We start from the raw sequence: 18,338 nt of genomic DNA on the forward strand, positions 1-18,338 counted from the left end.
CCAGTGCCGCTTCCACCCACTTCCACTGGTTTCTAGGTATCCGGGAGTCCGCGCTGCCTTTGTCCAGGACGCCAATCAGCGTCCTTTCTCTGGCAATCTGCGCGAACGATGTGTTAGGCATCACTCTGGAGCGCTTCGGTGTCGGCCCCGGAGTCTCCTGCGAGCGCTGCCTTTTTTGCTGAGGGGCTTCCTTCTTCGGTGCTTCCTTGCCAAAGTTCGGCAGCACCTTCGAGGCCCACTGAACCTTCTTTATCCTTTTTTCCGTCGGGCTGGACATCTGGCTTGCGTTCTGCCGACGGAGTATATTGCCAGCACTCCTTCTATCCGCATATGTTAAAGATTTGGCTTGGACACTAGTAGATGGTGACTCATCACCAGCCACTTTACCAGCAGGCAGAGCAGCCGCAGGATTGCATAGCCACTCTGCCAAGGTATCGGTTTTGGGAGCCAATTCACCACCCACCCCGACACCGGGATGGGACCCCCTTGGGCTCTCCCTAGCATCTTCCGCCGCGCAGGTTTTCCCTGCTGATTTGCGAGTCGGGCCAGGCCTTTGGGCCTCTGCCTTCCCCTGTTTGGGATTGCTCCCTGTTGGCATTTGGGGAGTGCCAGACTCATTTTGTTTGTTTTTAAATTCTTCCATTCTTTTCCCACGAGCTGCAGAGAAGGGGTACGGTCCGTCCGGGCAGAGATCCACGTTGCTCGGATAAAGCATACTTAGAACAGGGGGCTGCCAAGTCCCTGAGCTCTCCGTTAACGACTGGGCTAGTTTTATATACCGGGCCCCAGCCAGGCTGGTCGAATAACACTCTTAGTCCGGCCCGGTATGAGCTGAATGTGGGAGTTGGGATGTGGGTAGGTAGTGTGTAGGGATAGGGAAGTGTGTGAGCTACTTATACGAGGCGGCACCACAAGCGCATCGTCAGTGTTGCTACTTCACGAACATCCGCTGGCTGTCCGGGGCTGCTTATTTTCGGTACTCTCCCTAGGGATGTCCGCTCATTCGCAGCTGACATAGCTATATGACCTTTATATATGTAGGTCGTTCGCTATCCGCAACCTGCGACCCGTCCGGTGGCCTCAGCTAGCCCCCTTTGAGCCACCTCACGAGCTCATCAGACCAGACACGTACCAAAAGATTGGCCGAATTTTAAGCTGGTACTAACCGCCAATCTGGAAAATGAAATTCCTATAATGAAAAAGGCACTACCCTACGCCACGAGTGTAGGTGGTATATATTAGCGAGGCTGAGAAACATACCAGTTGAAATTGGCACGTAACACACATTTAATTTATTTTTCTTGGTAGGATTATATTCCAATAACCGCACAATATATTTTTTTTCTTAGCTGCATTCAGCTGTCAAGATTTTTCCTCCGTTTTTTTTTCTTCGCTTTTTTTGATACGTGGACTGGCCAAACATAGCTCGTCTGCCTTCGCCAACAGTTTTTCTTTCAAGAGACTGAGGCTAGATCTGAACAGTCTGAGACCCCCAGCACAGCGTTAAAATCGACAGTCCTCCATTTTTGAATGGACGCCGTAATTATTTTACAAGTTTCATTTTACGAAATAAATTCGAGTGAGTAATTTTCCCTCTCACTCACCGATCGGCCCTAGTTCCTTTGATTCAAGTTTTAATTTATTAATAACAGAATCTACTCAATGTGCTATCGTACCGTTTCTCCAGCTTATGGCTCCATCGGTTTATTAAGCGCCAAGACTATAAATACGACAACGCTTTGAGGTTTCCCTTCGAATCGAAATGTTTGGGTATTCCTAGATTTTTTCTTTCACTAGTTTTTTTTCCTTTTCTTCGGATCGATTCACAACCGACTCAATCGACTTTCAAGAGAGAATAGCCAATAGGGACGCCAACCTTCTGGCGACAATCCTCTAAAAGGTCCTTGGATGAATTTCCTACCGAGAGAGCCTGACATTTTGACCTGTTAACGCCTTTTTCTTTTCTCTGACCCATCGTTCGCTTGCCTCTCTGATCACTAGATGGCGCCACAAAAAACTCCAAATTTCCTGCTACAAGTGCTACAGTCTCGTCATAATATGATATAATCTTATATAATATAAGCATTGGGGCATGGGCGCTGCCTCGTCTCTACAGTAGAGCTCAACTTAGAGGGACCAATGGTCACGTCGGCGAGGGAGAAGCACTGAACTAGAAAATAAAAAGAGAACATAACCTAATACCAAACTTTTCTATAGACCGGGCCAAAGCCATCGGGGAACCCTAATCCTTTAATCCCACATCTCCTCAGAACCGCAGCGAAAGGCGCCTTCAGCGAGGGAGCACTGTATGCAATCCTACAGTCATTTTGAATTTTTATTTATAATAATCTATGTTTTGCTGTTCCCTTTTGTGCCCATCTTCCCGCTAGCCGAAACGACATGCTCGTAAGCATAAGCGCCAGAGCTTAGAATAGCGTTAGTCGTTGGTGTTGTTGCTTCCGAGCAATGGTGCCTTCCATGCAGTTGCCTGCATGTACATGGTAAAACTAACTTACACTGACCCACAAACAAATTCCTTTTATATTTATTTTGCATTCGACATTATATTTTTCTAATTTAATCATTAATTTCATTGCCTTTATTTTATTTTTGTATCTATCAATTTTATTACAAGTACATGCATAGGTAGACTTTTTTTTATCGCTATTCACGTTTAATATGGAATTTAGCAATCATGGAAGGGAGGGCAATGGTGGTCGCATTTACAGTCAGCACAACATTTAATCGGACACCCGTCTATATCAACTTTCTTTATAAATAACTTGAAAAAAATTTTATTTCATTATGAACATGGATATTACTACTGCTAATTTCAAATCATATAAAAAAAAAATAAAAATATCAAAAAGGCCACTTTTTTACGCACAACAATTATTCGGACAAATTCTCGAACCAAATACGAGGTATTTTTGGGGTTATTGTCTTGTTGAAACAATAAATTTTTCGCTTCAAGACCCAATTTTTCGACACTCGGCATTAAATTGTCAGTCAAAATTTTTTTGTAGATGTGTTCATCTTGGTCTCAATAAACATTTTCCAGGTCCAGCTGCTGCTATACACCCCCAAACCACAAGTAACACAAGTATTTAATTTCGACCAGTAGAATTAATTGAATTCAAAAAATATGTCTTAATCATTAAAGAATAGAGAGAAAACTTATAGATATACATCTGTATATAATAACGATACGGTATATGAATATTATATAAAGAATAATAATATTAATAAATACATATATAAAGAAAAATAAGAATGAAAAAATAATATCGAAAGACCGAAATTAATATCCAAAACGAAAATAAATTTATATTTATGTATATATTTTTTTTATGTTGGCCAGTGTACTTGTCGGTTAGACTTCAATGCATTACCGACTAAGAGAACTAAAAGAACGGAAAGCTCCGAATGTTTTTACCGCAAGCGTTGCGCTCTCTTAGCAACAGTGGCCGGCCGTTGCGCATGCCTTTTAGAAATATGCGAATATGGCGAATAGGCGCAAAGGAGAAAATGGAAATTAGGTCACTTACAGCTTCAGTACAGTCGTCCCTCGCTTAAAGGAGACGTTGGTTGTGGTTCTGTGGAAACAATGTTAATGTGTGCCCATGTCAAAGGGGGTGAATATTCGGTAGGTTTTGTTTCTCTACTATTATTAATTTTTCTTTTTCCAACCAGCAAAATAAATTATTTCCCCTTCGAACAATTTATTTATTTTATTTTATATACATATATGTATATATTCCTAGCGCGACAGTATTTCTACTTTATGCTAATGCGCTAGTCACATGGAGTTCACATAGTCGTGTGCTTTTAAACAGAATGATTTTCTTATTATAACATTTTTAGTACGACTAATATTTATTATTATTTTTTGGTATTTTTATTTTTTTTATTATTATTATTTTTTTTTAAGAGTTTATCAAGTGTTTTTCTAATTTGCGCAGAAAATTTAATACACCACCTTTCGTTAACAGAAACTACATTACAGCATGGAATATATTACAAGATCGTTTTAGTAACAAAAGAGTGCTAAGTAATGCATTGATTCAACGACTATTGGATCAACCTAGCACAACCAACGATGCTAAATCAATAAAAATGTAGCATGATAATGTAAAGGAAACATTAGCAGCATTAAACAACATTGAGATAGAAACAGACAAATGGGACACGATTCTTCTTTGTCTGTTGACAAAATATTTAGATCGTCAAACTCTTACTATGTATGAGCAATCCATACAAAATACGAAGGAACTACAGCCGTTGAGCGAGTTCATGCAGTTCCTCGAGCAAAGATTCCTAACTCTGGAAGCTATTGGATGGGAAAGGACAAAGACACATGCGCATCAGCAGGAGCAGAATCAATATCAATATTACTGTTATTTCTGCGAGAAACCTAACCACGCCATCTATAAATGCACCCAGTTTTTAAAGAAAACTGCTGCGGATAGATTGAATTGGGTTCAAAAGAACCAACTATGCGTTAAATGTTTCAAACGTGACCACGCTGCAAGAAATGTTTTAAATGCAGCAAAGGACATAACACTCTTCTTCATTTAGAAACAAAGTTGGAAGCCAAAACTGCAGCATCGGTATACAGTATACAAAGCAATTATGTACTATTAGCCACTGCTCAGGTACTCATAAAAGGCAATACTGGACAAATTGGTAAATTTAGAGCTCTGCTTGATTCAGGCTCGCAAGTAAATGTGATTTCGGAAAGAGCATTGAACATCTTAAATCTGAAGGTGCACAAATCGGAGCTTCAGATAAATGGAAATGTAAGAGAGTAAATGTTATGCTCAAATCACAGCATAAAAGCTTCAATACATGATTAGAAGCAATTGTGTTACCACACATAGTGGCAGATCAGCCAGCGCAATCAATCGATACATCAGTGGAAGAAAAGACATACTGTTGGGAGCAGAACATTACTTCGAAATCATGCAAGACAAGCATGCATCATTTGGAAGAGGATTGCCCAGGCTACGGGAAACGAAACTAGGCTGGATAGTGGCTGGCAAGCTAAGACAGGAGTCAAAGAGCCAAAGCACGTGTGCAGTTTTGACTGAGGAGGACAAGGTGGATCAGCAAATCTCCAAGTTTTGGGAATTGGACTCATTCCCGAGCAACACACCATTGCAGTATGCTGTATGCCAAATAAGCATATGCCCACCGTATTGTAGTGTATACAATATGTCAAGTGGTCATATGCCCAAAGTTAATGTAGAGTATCACGCTCATAAACATAAAGACACTTTGTCGCAATGTTTACGTAACATAGCCACACTCAAGAGCCGTAATACGATCAGTCCCTTATATGTGGACTGGCCTGCAGCGTGAGAACTGCAGTGTCGGCAATATATTCCAAGTGGCCAAATGAGCATTCCAATGTATATGATATGCCTTCTGCATATACATTCTTACAAACATAAATATACACATACATACATATGGCATGCTACATGATCCCGTTCTGCCTCTGCCCTTAGCGACAGAACTCAACCAAGAACATTATGTACTTTAGGCTAAATAAGTTTATGAAGAATAAATTGAATTCATTCCGAATACAACCCGAAGAAAGAACAGAAGTGTTTTCGCTGTTTCTATTCGATTACGATTCCATTTCTACACGGCGACCGTGACAGGACGTCACGTAAATGTTAGAAGTAAAAACATTAAAACAGCACGCAGATTCCAAAGACTGCCCGAAATATATACAACCGATCGAATAGATACAATAAAAGTGAACTAGAAAGTGATGTGTACCAGATTGTAGTCCAACAATTCAAATACAGAATGTGACAAACTTGCCAAATAACAATTTTCATTTAAAGTGATGTGTACCAAATTACAGTCCAACAATTCAAATACAGAATGTGACAAGCTTGCCAAATAACAATTTTTATTCATCGCCAGGCATAAGAAAATTTAAAAGACAGCGCTACATAGAGCGCATGGGCAACAAAAACCTGGTCGAAGACCAGCACCGGCTCCACCAGACCCAGCAAGGGACATTAATAAAAGTGCGAGTGGCATAGGACCGCCCCTTGCACCGTCGATGGACAGTAACACGAAAACACCAGCACCAGCTGCTCCTACTGAGCAAAGGGACGCACTCAGCCTACAAGAGGCTTTAGAAGTGTATCCAACCGCGGGACCACGCCCACTCACAATAGCTGAGTACAGGGCTCCCCAGCAAAAGAAGCTGAAACCCAAAACCCAACGAGGAGGAGAAGTAAGGAAACTTCTAACCCAAAAGCATTTAGAAGAGGACATCCTGAAGTCGTTAACTGAAGAAGAGGACCGACAACGCTGCATAGAGCGTATTGCAAATATAAAGGCAACACTTCGCCAAAGAGCGAAGAAACGCAAAGGGGCCGCAGAAATGCGCAAGCCTTAACTTGCCTTAATATAAGTCCTACCACAAAGCAAGCTGATGCATGAAAATGCAGCTTGCGAAATACTAATTCTGTTAGGCTTTAACTAACAAACGTGCTGTTAGCATTTTTTTTTTTTAAATGATTGTAAACAATTATGTAAGCTAACAGCCGTTCACTAAAACTACTCACACTTCATTTCTGAGAATAGGGTAACAAATACTCACAAAAAAAATAAATTTTTTTTTATATATATGACAAAAAAATATGGAAAAAAATGTTGTTTTTATTGGAAATTGTATTTCCAATGAATATTCCGTCCTCAATTTCTTGATTCGGGATTAGAACGGTATGTTCTGTTGACGATAATTTAATTTGTCGGACAACTTCAGCGCGTGCTGGAAGAATTGTGGCATTATTATCACAAGTGTGTGTGATAAGTATGTTTATTGGGAAGTTAAGATTGTTTGGCCCTAGTATTAGAGTGTCACTAGTATGTGTACAATCTAATAGGCAATTGAATTTTTTAATGAAGTCTATACCTATAATGCCATCGCTAGGGATTGGAAAGTTTTGTTCAACTAAATGATAATCGTGTGGGATTATATACTTTCCTGAAAAAAAAACTGAACCTTCGCCGATTCCTGATATTTTGGTTGATATGTTAACATTAACATTATCAAAAATATCGATATTTTCTTTTAGTATTGAAATGTCTGCACCAGTATCTATTAATAAGGTAAATGTATTACCTGTTTTCAAATTTTTTTAACCTTTATAAATATTCCTGAACTAAGATTGATGTTGTATACTATCGCACAATTTGAATATCTTAAGGGGTTTATTGGTTTTCCGAACTACTTTCAGTAGCTCGTACATTTACATTGTAGGCATTGTTTTGGCCTCTGTTTGAATTGCCCTGGCCCCTAGAGTTTCCTCTATTTTGGCCTCTATACTTGCCTCTGTAATTATTTTGGTTATTGTTAGTATAGTAATTACCTCTGTTTTGGTAATTACCTCTGTTCGATCTATTATTGCCGCGGTTATTGTAACTTCTTCGATAACCGCGACCACTGTTGCCTCTGTAATGAAACACTGTGCTGGCATTTCCAGTTATTTCGGTGCTGCAATGGATGTATTTACCCATTGCGTCGTTGAAAGTATTGAAGTTGCCTGCTTCAAGTATTAGGCGCAGCTTGTCATGCTCACAATTGCGAGTCATGGCTGCTATGGACTCTTTCGTCGAAAATTTGTTGGCGTGATCTGCGTCTAGCCCTTCATCAATATATGATGCTTCGAGCTGCTTGCGCAGATTGTCAATATCGGTGGTATATTGAGATGCCGTTTTTCCTTTTTGTTTAATATTGGATATTTTTGCTTTAATAACGTCAGAGGATTCTCCCTTGACGTTATCATTAAGCTTTTGGATTACGCCATTGATCGTTTGTTCACTTTGGACTTTATAAAGGATAGAGCCCGTTATCTTTGATTTGATAACTTCAATGGCTAGATCTTCTTGATCTCCTTTAGTCCTATCCGTGATTTTTAATGCTGTTAAGAAACGTTGAAGAGACTGTTTACTGCCGTCAAACTCTGGGATAGAGGATGAGACTAGTTTCACGTACTGCCGATCTTTTTGTACTTGGTTCATTTTGTCTGATATTGTTATTTCGGTTTTTAGTTCCGAGTCGCTTCCGACGTCTTATATCTTTGCAAAGGTCGACTTCAGTGTCTATTATCGGCTTTGATTCATCTATATTGTCTAGTTGACTTTCATCAAAATGAGCTAACGAACCTAGACTTTTTGGGACATGTATCTCAATACCTCTTCTTTCTGCAATGGTTGTCAACCTTGTATTCAAAGATCGTAATAGCCTTAACAGACGTTTTTGATTTGTGTTTAGGAAAAACAACCTTAAGCTACATCCAGAAAAATGCGCTTTCTTCATGCACGAAGTGACTTTTCTAGGCCACAAGTGCACTGATCAAGGCATTTTGCCCGACGATAAAAAATATGACGTCATCGAAAAATATCCAGTCCCTAAAGACGCAGATAGCGCTAGAATATTCGTTGCATTTTGCAATTACTATAGACGTTTCATCAAAAATTTCGCCGACTATTCACGGCACATAACTCGATTATGTAAAAAGAATGTCACCTTTCAATGGACTGATGAATGCCAAAATGCATTCGATTACTTAAAGAAGGCTTTAATTAAACCCACATTATTAAAATATCCAGATTTCAATAAAGAATTTTGCATAATTACAGATGCAAGTAAACACGCATGTGGAGCTGTTCTAACACAAAAATATGGAGATAAACATCTCCCAGTTGCATATGCTTCACGCTCATTTACCAAAGGTGAAAGCAACAAAACTACTACAGAACAAGAGTTAGCAGCAATTCACTGGGCAATTACACATTACAGACCATATATTTATGGAAAACATTTTACAGTAAAGACAGACCACTAACTTATTTGTTCTCAATGACAAATCCAAGTTCAAAACTAACCAGAATGAGATTAGATCTAGAAGAATATGATTTCACAGTCGCATATCTCAAGGGTAAAGACAATTTCGTGGCAGACGCCCTATCCAGGATTACAATATCCGACCTAAAAGACATGCACAACAAAGTCCTGAAAGTCACTACCAGGCAACAAAATAGACAGAAAAATTCCTGCGCAGGAAATGTACAAGAAGATTTGCCTATGCAAACTCTTGACAACGCTTCTAAGCCCAACGTATATGAAGTCATTTGTAATGACGAAGTACGGAAAGTAGTGGCCTTGCACATACAGAATCAGATATGTTTTTTGAAACATGGAAGAAAAGTTGTAGCAAGAATTGATGTTAGCGATCTGTATACCAATGGAACCCTTGACTTAGGTCAGTTCTTCCAAAGGCCAGCTCAAAATGGCACCGAGCGAAAAGATCTTTGAATTAAGTTCAATTGAATCTTTTAAGAACATGGGCAATAAAATATTAAAATCATTACGAGTAGCGCTACTCAAGCCGGTGACCCAAATAGAAAATGGAAAAGATCAAGAAGCGATACTGTCTAAATTTCACGACGATCCAACTCAAGGAGGTCATAATGGCATTTCGAAAACGCTAGCGAAAATAAAAAGACATTACTATTGGAAAAACATGACTCGTCATATCAAAAAATACATACGTAAATGTCAAAAATGCCAGAAATCTAAAATAACAACTCATATTAGGACCCCAATGACACTAACGGAAATACCAACCATGGCTTTTGATAGAGTGATAGTGGATACTATAGGTCCACTACCATGCTCAGAAAATGGCAATGAATATGCAGTTACGCTAATATGCGATTTAACAAAGTATTTAGTATCCATACCAATTCCAAATAAAAGCGCAACAACCGTTGCCAAAGCAATATTTGAAAACTTTATTCTGAAGTACGGTCCGATGAAGACGTTCATTACGGACATGGGAACAGAATATAAGAATTCAATCATAAATGATTTGTGAAAATATCTTAAGATAGACAACAAGGGCAAGAGACCCTTCATAATAAAAAGTATACACTGGGAGTTTTCGTGGACATCTCCGGAGCATTTAACAGCGTGGCTACGAAAGCAATAACAAATCGCCTGGTAGCGACTAATACACACCCAGCACTCAAGCTGTGGATAAGGAACCTCCTAGGTTGGAGATGCGTGCAATCAGAGTGGGGCACCGCTTCCATGGTTGTAGCGCCATTTGGCGTATAATAATTGTTATTAGGATCGTAATTTATGAAGTCTAGTGTAAGTTAGGCTAGGGCAAAGCGGAAGCGCAATAAAAGCTCGCTCTCTCGCTCTTGGCGAATTCGCCCCGCTTTGCCACCGTAGGTAAGGTAGGCATAGAAGAAATTGTTTTAATATATGGAGGAAGTCGAGAAAAATCCATGAAATCGAACGCACGCACCCCTTTTCTTTCGTCGTATTAAAATAAAAAATTGCAGTCACCCAAGTTTTTCGGTCTCTTTATTTTAGAAAAACTATTCTAAATTTTCATGGCGCCCCCGGGTGGACTTGCAAGTTAAACGTATTAATTAAAAGTGGAAGGCAAAAGTGACAGTGACACAGTGGAGAATAGATCAATAGCCAAAATCTATCATACCTATGTACATGCATATGTGCTACAGCTAAATTGCCAAATTGACCGCGACGTGTATGCAAATAATTCAACAAACAAACTGAAAATCACCGCGTCGGTCGTGCAATACCCTGTCTGCAGCTATATACAAAAGGAGATATATACATACATATACCATCTACCAAAGGAGATCCAAGTGGAGCATCCAGCATCAGAAGAGGAGAGTACAGCACCTGGAATTTCCAATCTTATCAAGAGGTATTTGTGAAAAAATTGAAAGCTCGAGTGAAGACGAAAAGATTAAAAAACTCGCAATTATTGTCTTGCGCTGAAACAATTGCACCTCGCTCTCAATTCTTGGCACATATGTACGTATGACATAGTAGAGCTAGATTTGCATGCTGTAGTTAGAGTTATACATTTGCTCAACATATATACATACATATGTACATCTAACCCTCTTGGACGCAATAACTACACATATAACTCATTTTAACCGCAATCGCTGTCACCCCTTTCCCCTGTCTCGTTTTCGTTGTGTCAAATATATGTATAGTTGGGTCTTTGGCCAAGCACGCATACCAATACGCAGCTGCAGAGGTGCATTTTTTCGTCTCGCTTTCGCTCCTCACCGTTGCTTATCGTTGTTTCACCACGTCACCGATTCAGGTACAAGCCTTTGCCGACGCATCCATGAGAGCTTATGAAGCCTGCGTCTATATCCGTAGAAAGACTGCAGAAGGTTTCGAGGTCTCCTTGTTGACTGCAAAGTCGAAAGTAGCGCCACTCAAGACGAAAACGCTCCCAAGGCTTGAGTTATGTGCCGCTTACCTTCTAGCAGACCTTTGTCACCGAATCAAATCACTGCTCAAGGTTCCAATTGAGAAAATGATATTCTGGTCAGATTCAGAAGCTACTCTTCATTGGATCCGATCCCACCCTTCGTCGTTGTCAACATTCGTTGCGAACCGAGTAGCGGAGATTCAAGAGTGGTCAAGTGACGCTACGTGGCGGCATGTGCCAACAGAACAGAACCCAGTAGACATACATAGTTTCGAGAGGTTGTGACGTAGAGGAAATCGTGCAGTCGAGCTGGTTTGGTGCACCAGCGTTCTTAAAGTGTGAAGAAGAGAGCTGGCCCAGAAATCCACACTTCGAGCATTCCGAAGAAGAGCTACAGATGGAAAGTCGGAAGAAATCGGTCGGACTGACCGTCGCGGCCAAGCCAAATTATTTAGTGGATGTAATCGAGGGATACTCGTCACACCTCAAACTGCTAAGAGTGTTCGTTTTCGTGTTCCGCTTCATCCGAAAATGCAAAGACAAAAGTCTCAACTTTGGAAAAATTCCGTTATCCGTAGAATACGACGAGGCGTTTCTAAAAATAGTCGAAATAACACAGAAAAATGAGTCTCAAGAAGATATTGAAAGGGTTCGTAAAGGCACCAAGTTAGGCCCCAGTCTTCAGCGTTTGAATCCCTTCATCCATGAAGAGGCTGGGACTTGGTGCTCTTTTTCGTTGTTGCGAGTTGGGGGGCGACTAGTTAACGCTCCTATGTATGTCATATAATGCCAAGTTTCCCTTTTTATTGACAAAACGCTCGCAGTTTGTGCAGACATACGTTCGCTATCTGCATCAAACGAATTTTCATGCCGGCCCACGAGCACTCGTGAGTATCCTTAGACAGCGCATTTGGATGGTCGTGTATTCGTTGCTTTAAATGCAAGCCTCTACTCCAGACCCATATGATGTGTAACTTACTCGCAGACCGGCTCCGTGCTCTCCGCCCATTTTTAGTATGTGGCGTTGATTTTTGTGGCCCAGTCTATACGACTGCGTTATTTGTTTTTTTTTTGCGTCCAAGGCGGTTCATTTAGAAATTGTCTCCGATTTAACGACTAATTCCTTGTTGGCATTCGAAAGGTTCGTCGTTCGTCGAGGATGTCCGCGATAACGCGACAAATTTCGTCGGAGCAAGTCGCCAAGTCGTCCGCCGGAAGCGGACGCGATACGCGAATTCGTGTCAAAAAGCGGGTGCGAGTTTGCGGACTTTGGGAGGCCGGTGTGAAGTCTGCAAAGAGCCTACTTCTACCGGCACTCGGAAGCGCTCTCCTCACCGCAGAGGAGCTGGAGATCGTGCTATCGCACCCCCAGCACCCTGGACCCCGGACCAGGAGGGTCTGAGCTGCTTAAAGCGATGGCGGCTTGTCTCATCAGGCAGGCGAATGTTCTGGCAGCGATGGTCCCGGGAGTATGTGCTGGGATTACAAATAAAATGCAAGTGGCACCAGGAGGAACCAAATGTCAAGGAAGGCGACCTCGTAGTCGTCGCCGAGGACAACCTGTCCCCTCAACAGTGGCTCCTTGGAAGGGTGGTCGGAACAACCGCCGGGCAGGACGGAAGGTTCAGAGTGGTCGACCTAAGGACGAGCAGCGGAGCCACGTTCAGGAGGCGAATCCACAAGTTGGCGCTTCTGCCACTGGTTCTGCCTATACTGGTTATTAGGATCGAATCTTATGAAGTCTTATGAAGTGTAAGTTAGGCTAGGGCAAAGCGGGAGCGCAATAAAACCTCTCTCGCTCTTGGCGAATTCGCACCGCTTTGCCACCGTAGGTAAGCTAGGCTAAGAAGGGGAGGTCGTCGTAAAATACAATAATTTGCAGTTCTCGGTTTTTTCACATTTTGAAAAACTATTCTAAAATTTCAATATGAATAGACTTCCAACGAATAGTAGGATATTGATTCGTACGCTGGCCAAACAAAAAGATGGCATACAATTTTGTCATATAAATGCTCATAGATGAGTTCCGATATATGTTTGAACAATCGAATGTTGATGTAGTTTGTGTTTCGGAAACGTGGTTCATGCCGCATCTATGTGATAATGTCATTTTGTGTACCGGATTTGATCTATACCGATCTGAGCGGGAAAGAAATGGTGGAGGTGTTGCTATATACATAAACAAGAAACTCAAATCCAAATTAATATGCAAACACCCTCCAGAAAGTGCCATAGAGTACCATTTAATAGAGTTATCGGCCTCTAACAGTTCTCTTAAGTTACTATTGGGCTGTCTGTCCAGACCACATCGCAATTTAATCTACCACCAAGAAATTGACGAAATTTTAGACCTATCTGTAAGCCATACTGACGTAATTCTATATTTTTTGTATTTATTTGTATTTATTTGTATATATATTCCTAACGCAACAGTATTCCTACTTTATGTTAAAGCGCTAGTCACATGGAGTTCACATATGTATGTAGTTGTATGCTTTAAGCAGAATGATTTTCTTATTCTAACATTTTTGGTATGACTAATATTTTTATTATTATGACTAATATTTGTATTATTAATACTAATACTAATTCTAATTGTTTTTTGTTGTTTTTTTCCTATTTTTTTTTTTTTTTTTATTTATTTATTTATTTTTTTTTTTAATTATTATTTTTATTATTTATTTTTATTTACTTATTTATTTATTTTTTTTTTTTTTTATGGGTTTATCAAGTGTTTTTCTAGTTTATCCCTAAATGGCGTTGCTCTACTAATATTTTTAATATTGAAAGGTAACTCATTCCATAACCGAATAGCATTTGTTAAAAATTGTTTTCCTGAATTGGCAAGTTTGTACCTTATGGTTACCAGATTCAACGTTCTATTTGATGAAGCAAAGGTTAATTTATCATATAAGGAGCTCGGCTGTCTGGTATAGATTATTCGATGTAGAAAAATAAGTGTTCTGTACCGTATCCATGTCTTTAAATCCATTTTGAATATTTGTCTTGCTAAGATTGAGATATGATCGGTTCGTCTCTTATTATATATGTAGCGGGCAATGTTGTTAAATGTTACTTTTAGTTTTTTTTGAGATTCAGCGTCACAATTTCCAACTATTTCAATACCATAGAATAAGGTGGGTGTCAAATATGTCTTAGCTATCATTAGTTTGAGTTTAGCATATAGCAATATACCGAAGGAACGACATATGGCGTCAGCGAGGGCATCGGTAGGCTTGCATCTTGTCAATAATAGAAGATCAACACATTTCTCAAACACTGCAAACACACGACATTGATGACGACATATGGTACCGAAATTTTAAGAGCATTGACATTACCAAACTTAATGATAATTTTAATACATATGACTGGAATATAATATTTAACATGGATGATGTTAATTCCCAAGTAGAACAACTACGAGCTCACATAACATGTCTTTATGAGAAATTCGTACCGCTGCGTAAATTAAAGAAAAATCCATGGTTCAATCAATGTATTGCACGCAATATATCATTAAGAGACAAAGCATATAACAAATGGAAACGCTACAGAACGTCTGTTCATTATCAAGAATTTAAAACTTTAAGGAAAAAAACCACACTAATTAATACTGACAGCTAAAAAGTCTTTTAATTCTGTAAGGTTTCAAAGTGTAATATCAACAAGAAGGACATGGAGGGAGCTCAAAGACTTGGGAATAGGGAAGAGGACAAATAACACCAAAATTGATAGACATAGATGAATTAAATTGAATATTTGTGATAAACGGGGTACCTGAAGTAGCATACAATCATTATCTTGACAATATACCGAATAGTTCCTGTGATAATAACTTTAGCTTCATGTGTGCCAGTCAGTGCTTAAAATTAAGACAAATAGATAACAATGCACTACTAAGTGACAAACAGTCAGTTTACAGAATAAAAAGAAGCTGTACTACGGCAATAGTAAATATAACGGAAGACATTAGATTAAAACAAAATGAAGGAAATGTGACGTTATTTATACTACTTTACTTCAGTAAAGCATTTGACACGGTTGACCACGAAATCTTATTAAGTAAATTAGTCTACTTTTTCAATTTTAGTAATAGCTATTAAGCTATTAAAATTTAACTGATAGAAGACAGGTAGTAGTAAGTGGAAGTACAATTTCTTCAATGATGAGCACTACACGTGGTGTGCCTCAAGGTTCAGTTCTTGGACCGCTTTTGTTCTCATTATACGAGTATGTGAATGACCTGCCAGACGTACTGTTAAATTGTAAAAGTCATACATATGTATGCGGATGATGTCCAAATGTATGTTAGTCGTCCATTGAGTAAAATTGATGAGTGTATAAGTGTGTGTAACAGTGATTTGCTCAATGTGAGTAGCTGGGCGAAGCGTAATGGTCTGGCACTTAATCCAGATAAATGTAAATGTGTAATTATATACAAGAAGCAACTAAATACGATGGCCTATCCAAAACTTGAAATCGAAGTAAAACAAATGAATTACGTAGATCATGTGGAAAACTTAAGATTAACAGCTACTGGTAGAACATATTGTCTACTAAGACAACTCGCACCAACACAAAAATACTTACTTAACCCAACTAAGACATATTTGACACCCACCTTATTCTATGGGATTGAAATATTTTGAAATTGTGACGCTGAATCTAAAAAAAAACTAAAAGTAACATTTAACAACATTGCCCACATATATAATAAGTAGACCTCGGATTTTGCATATTTTATTCATCAGCATAGTCGTGGGCTCATTATTAATTTTTGTTCAATTGATTTCCTTTGACTATATTTGAAAAGCACTTGGCTGGGGGATCGGAGGATCGGAGGTGCTGCGAGTACGAGTCATCAGAATTTTTCTATCTTAATCCTTTAAAAATATGCAAATATGCAAAATCCGAGGTCTATTAATAAGAAACGAACCGATCATATCTCAATCTTAGCAAGCGTTGAATCTAATAACCGTAAGGTACAAACTTGCCAATTCGGGAAAACAATGTTTAACAAATGCTATTTGGTTATGGAACGAGTTACGTTTCAATATTAAAAATATTAGTAGAGCAACGCAATTTAGGGAGAAATTAGAAACACACTTGATAAACTCTTAAAAAAAATAATAATAATAAAAAAAATATATATAAATAAATAAAAATACCAAATAATAATAATAAATATTAGTCGTACTAAAAATGTTGGAATAAGAAAATCATTCTGTTTAAAAGCACACAACTATGTGAACTCCATGTGACTAGCGCATTAACATAAAGTAGAAATACTGTCGCGCTAGGAATATATACATATATGTATATAAAATAAAATAAATAAATTGTTCGAAGGGGAAATAATTTATTTTGCTGGTTGGAAAAAAAAAATTAATAATAGTAGAAAAACAAAACCTACCGAGTATTCACCCCCTTTGAGATCGGCACACATTAACATTTTTCCCACAGCTCAACAACCAAAGGCGCCTTTTAAGCGAGGGACGACTGTACTGAAGCTGTAAGTGACTTAATTTCTATTTTCTCCTTTGCGCCTATTCGCCATATTCGCATATATCTAAAAGTCATGCGCAATGGACGACCACTGCTGCTAAGAGAGCGCAACGCTTGCGGTAAAAACATTCGGAGCTTTCCGTTCTTTAGTTCTCTTAGTCGGTAATGCATTGGAGTCTAACCGACACGTACACTGCCCAACATAAAAAAATATATATATAAATATAAATTTATTTTCGTTTTGGATATTCATTTCGGTCTTTCGATATTCTTTTTTCATTCTTATTTTTCTTTATATATATATTAATTTTATTATTTTTTATATCATATTCATACACCGGAGAAGGCACGCCCGGATGCCATCATCATAGCGGCGAAAGACCCGAGCAGCTACGCAGAGATTCTGCGAAAGGTAAAAGGAGACGAGAAGCTACAAGGGCTAGGAGAGGCGGTGGCAAGAATCCGCCGCACCCAAAAGGGGGAACTCCTGCTCCAGCTCAGCAAATCAGGAAAGGAAACCTCGTCCTTCCAGAGTCTGGTCGGTGAGTCGCTAGGGGACGCAGCAGAGGTCCGCGCCCTCCAACAGCGAGTCATCGTTGAATGCAGCGACTTGGACGAGGTGACCACCAAGGAGGAGATAAGGGACGCCCTCATGTCCCAGGTCCAGTTGGCAAACGTGGCACTGGACGACATATCAATAAGGAGAGGGTACGGACAGACGCAGATTGCAACTGTCCGATTTCCGACAGAGGACGCCCGCAGGGCACTCAAAATAGGAGGACTGAAGGTCGGCTGGGTAAGAGGCAGACTTAGGGAAAGGGTCAGCGTCACCAAATGCTTCCGCTGCATGGAGCTCGGCCACATTGCCAGACAGTGTAGGAGCGATGTAGATCGTTCTAAGCTGTGCCAGGGATGCGGGAAAACTCATGAAAAAAAAAAAACACACACACACTTCCGCACACTTCTGCACACGCTTCCTGGCCGTCCCACTATGGTGGTTGCGCAGGCTTGGTTGATTCATATCCCAACTATCACCGATCTGGCTCTGAACCCTGGTGCTCATAAGGCCCAGGGTCAACCCTCGCATGGGCCTCACTCCACGGAAAGACACCCATGGGATCACCACGGTGACTACGTACTGCGGCCAGGAATAACGAACTCGAGTGGAGATTCTTTTTACATGGACAACACCCCTCACACACCAAACACACAGATAGAGAAGATGACTGAGGACGCAGTCTTTGGTAGGCGCAACGCCAGATCCCCACCACCGTCAGCACCTGCGAAAGCTCAGGGCTCGAGCATGTTCAAGCCCAGTCCGGATGGCAAAGAGAAGGACCGATCGCACTCTGACCCATTAGAGCTGCTAAAAAACCTGGGTACTCGGGTCAAGAGGATGAACGACAAGCGGCATGTGGACAACGTGATGAAAGATTTAGCCCTGAGAGTGGTAACCCTTCAGGCCCTGGTGGTCCACAATTTCGAGAAGCTGCACACCAGGACAATTGAGACCGCCACTACTGGTACCCA

The sequence above is a fragment of the Drosophila pseudoobscura genome, chromosome X (genome assembly GCF_009870125.1).
Source record: "Drosophila pseudoobscura strain MV-25-SWS-2005 chromosome X, UCI_Dpse_MV25, whole genome shotgun sequence".
Lineage (NCBI taxonomy): Eukaryota > Metazoa > Arthropoda > Insecta > Diptera > Drosophilidae > Drosophila > Drosophila pseudoobscura.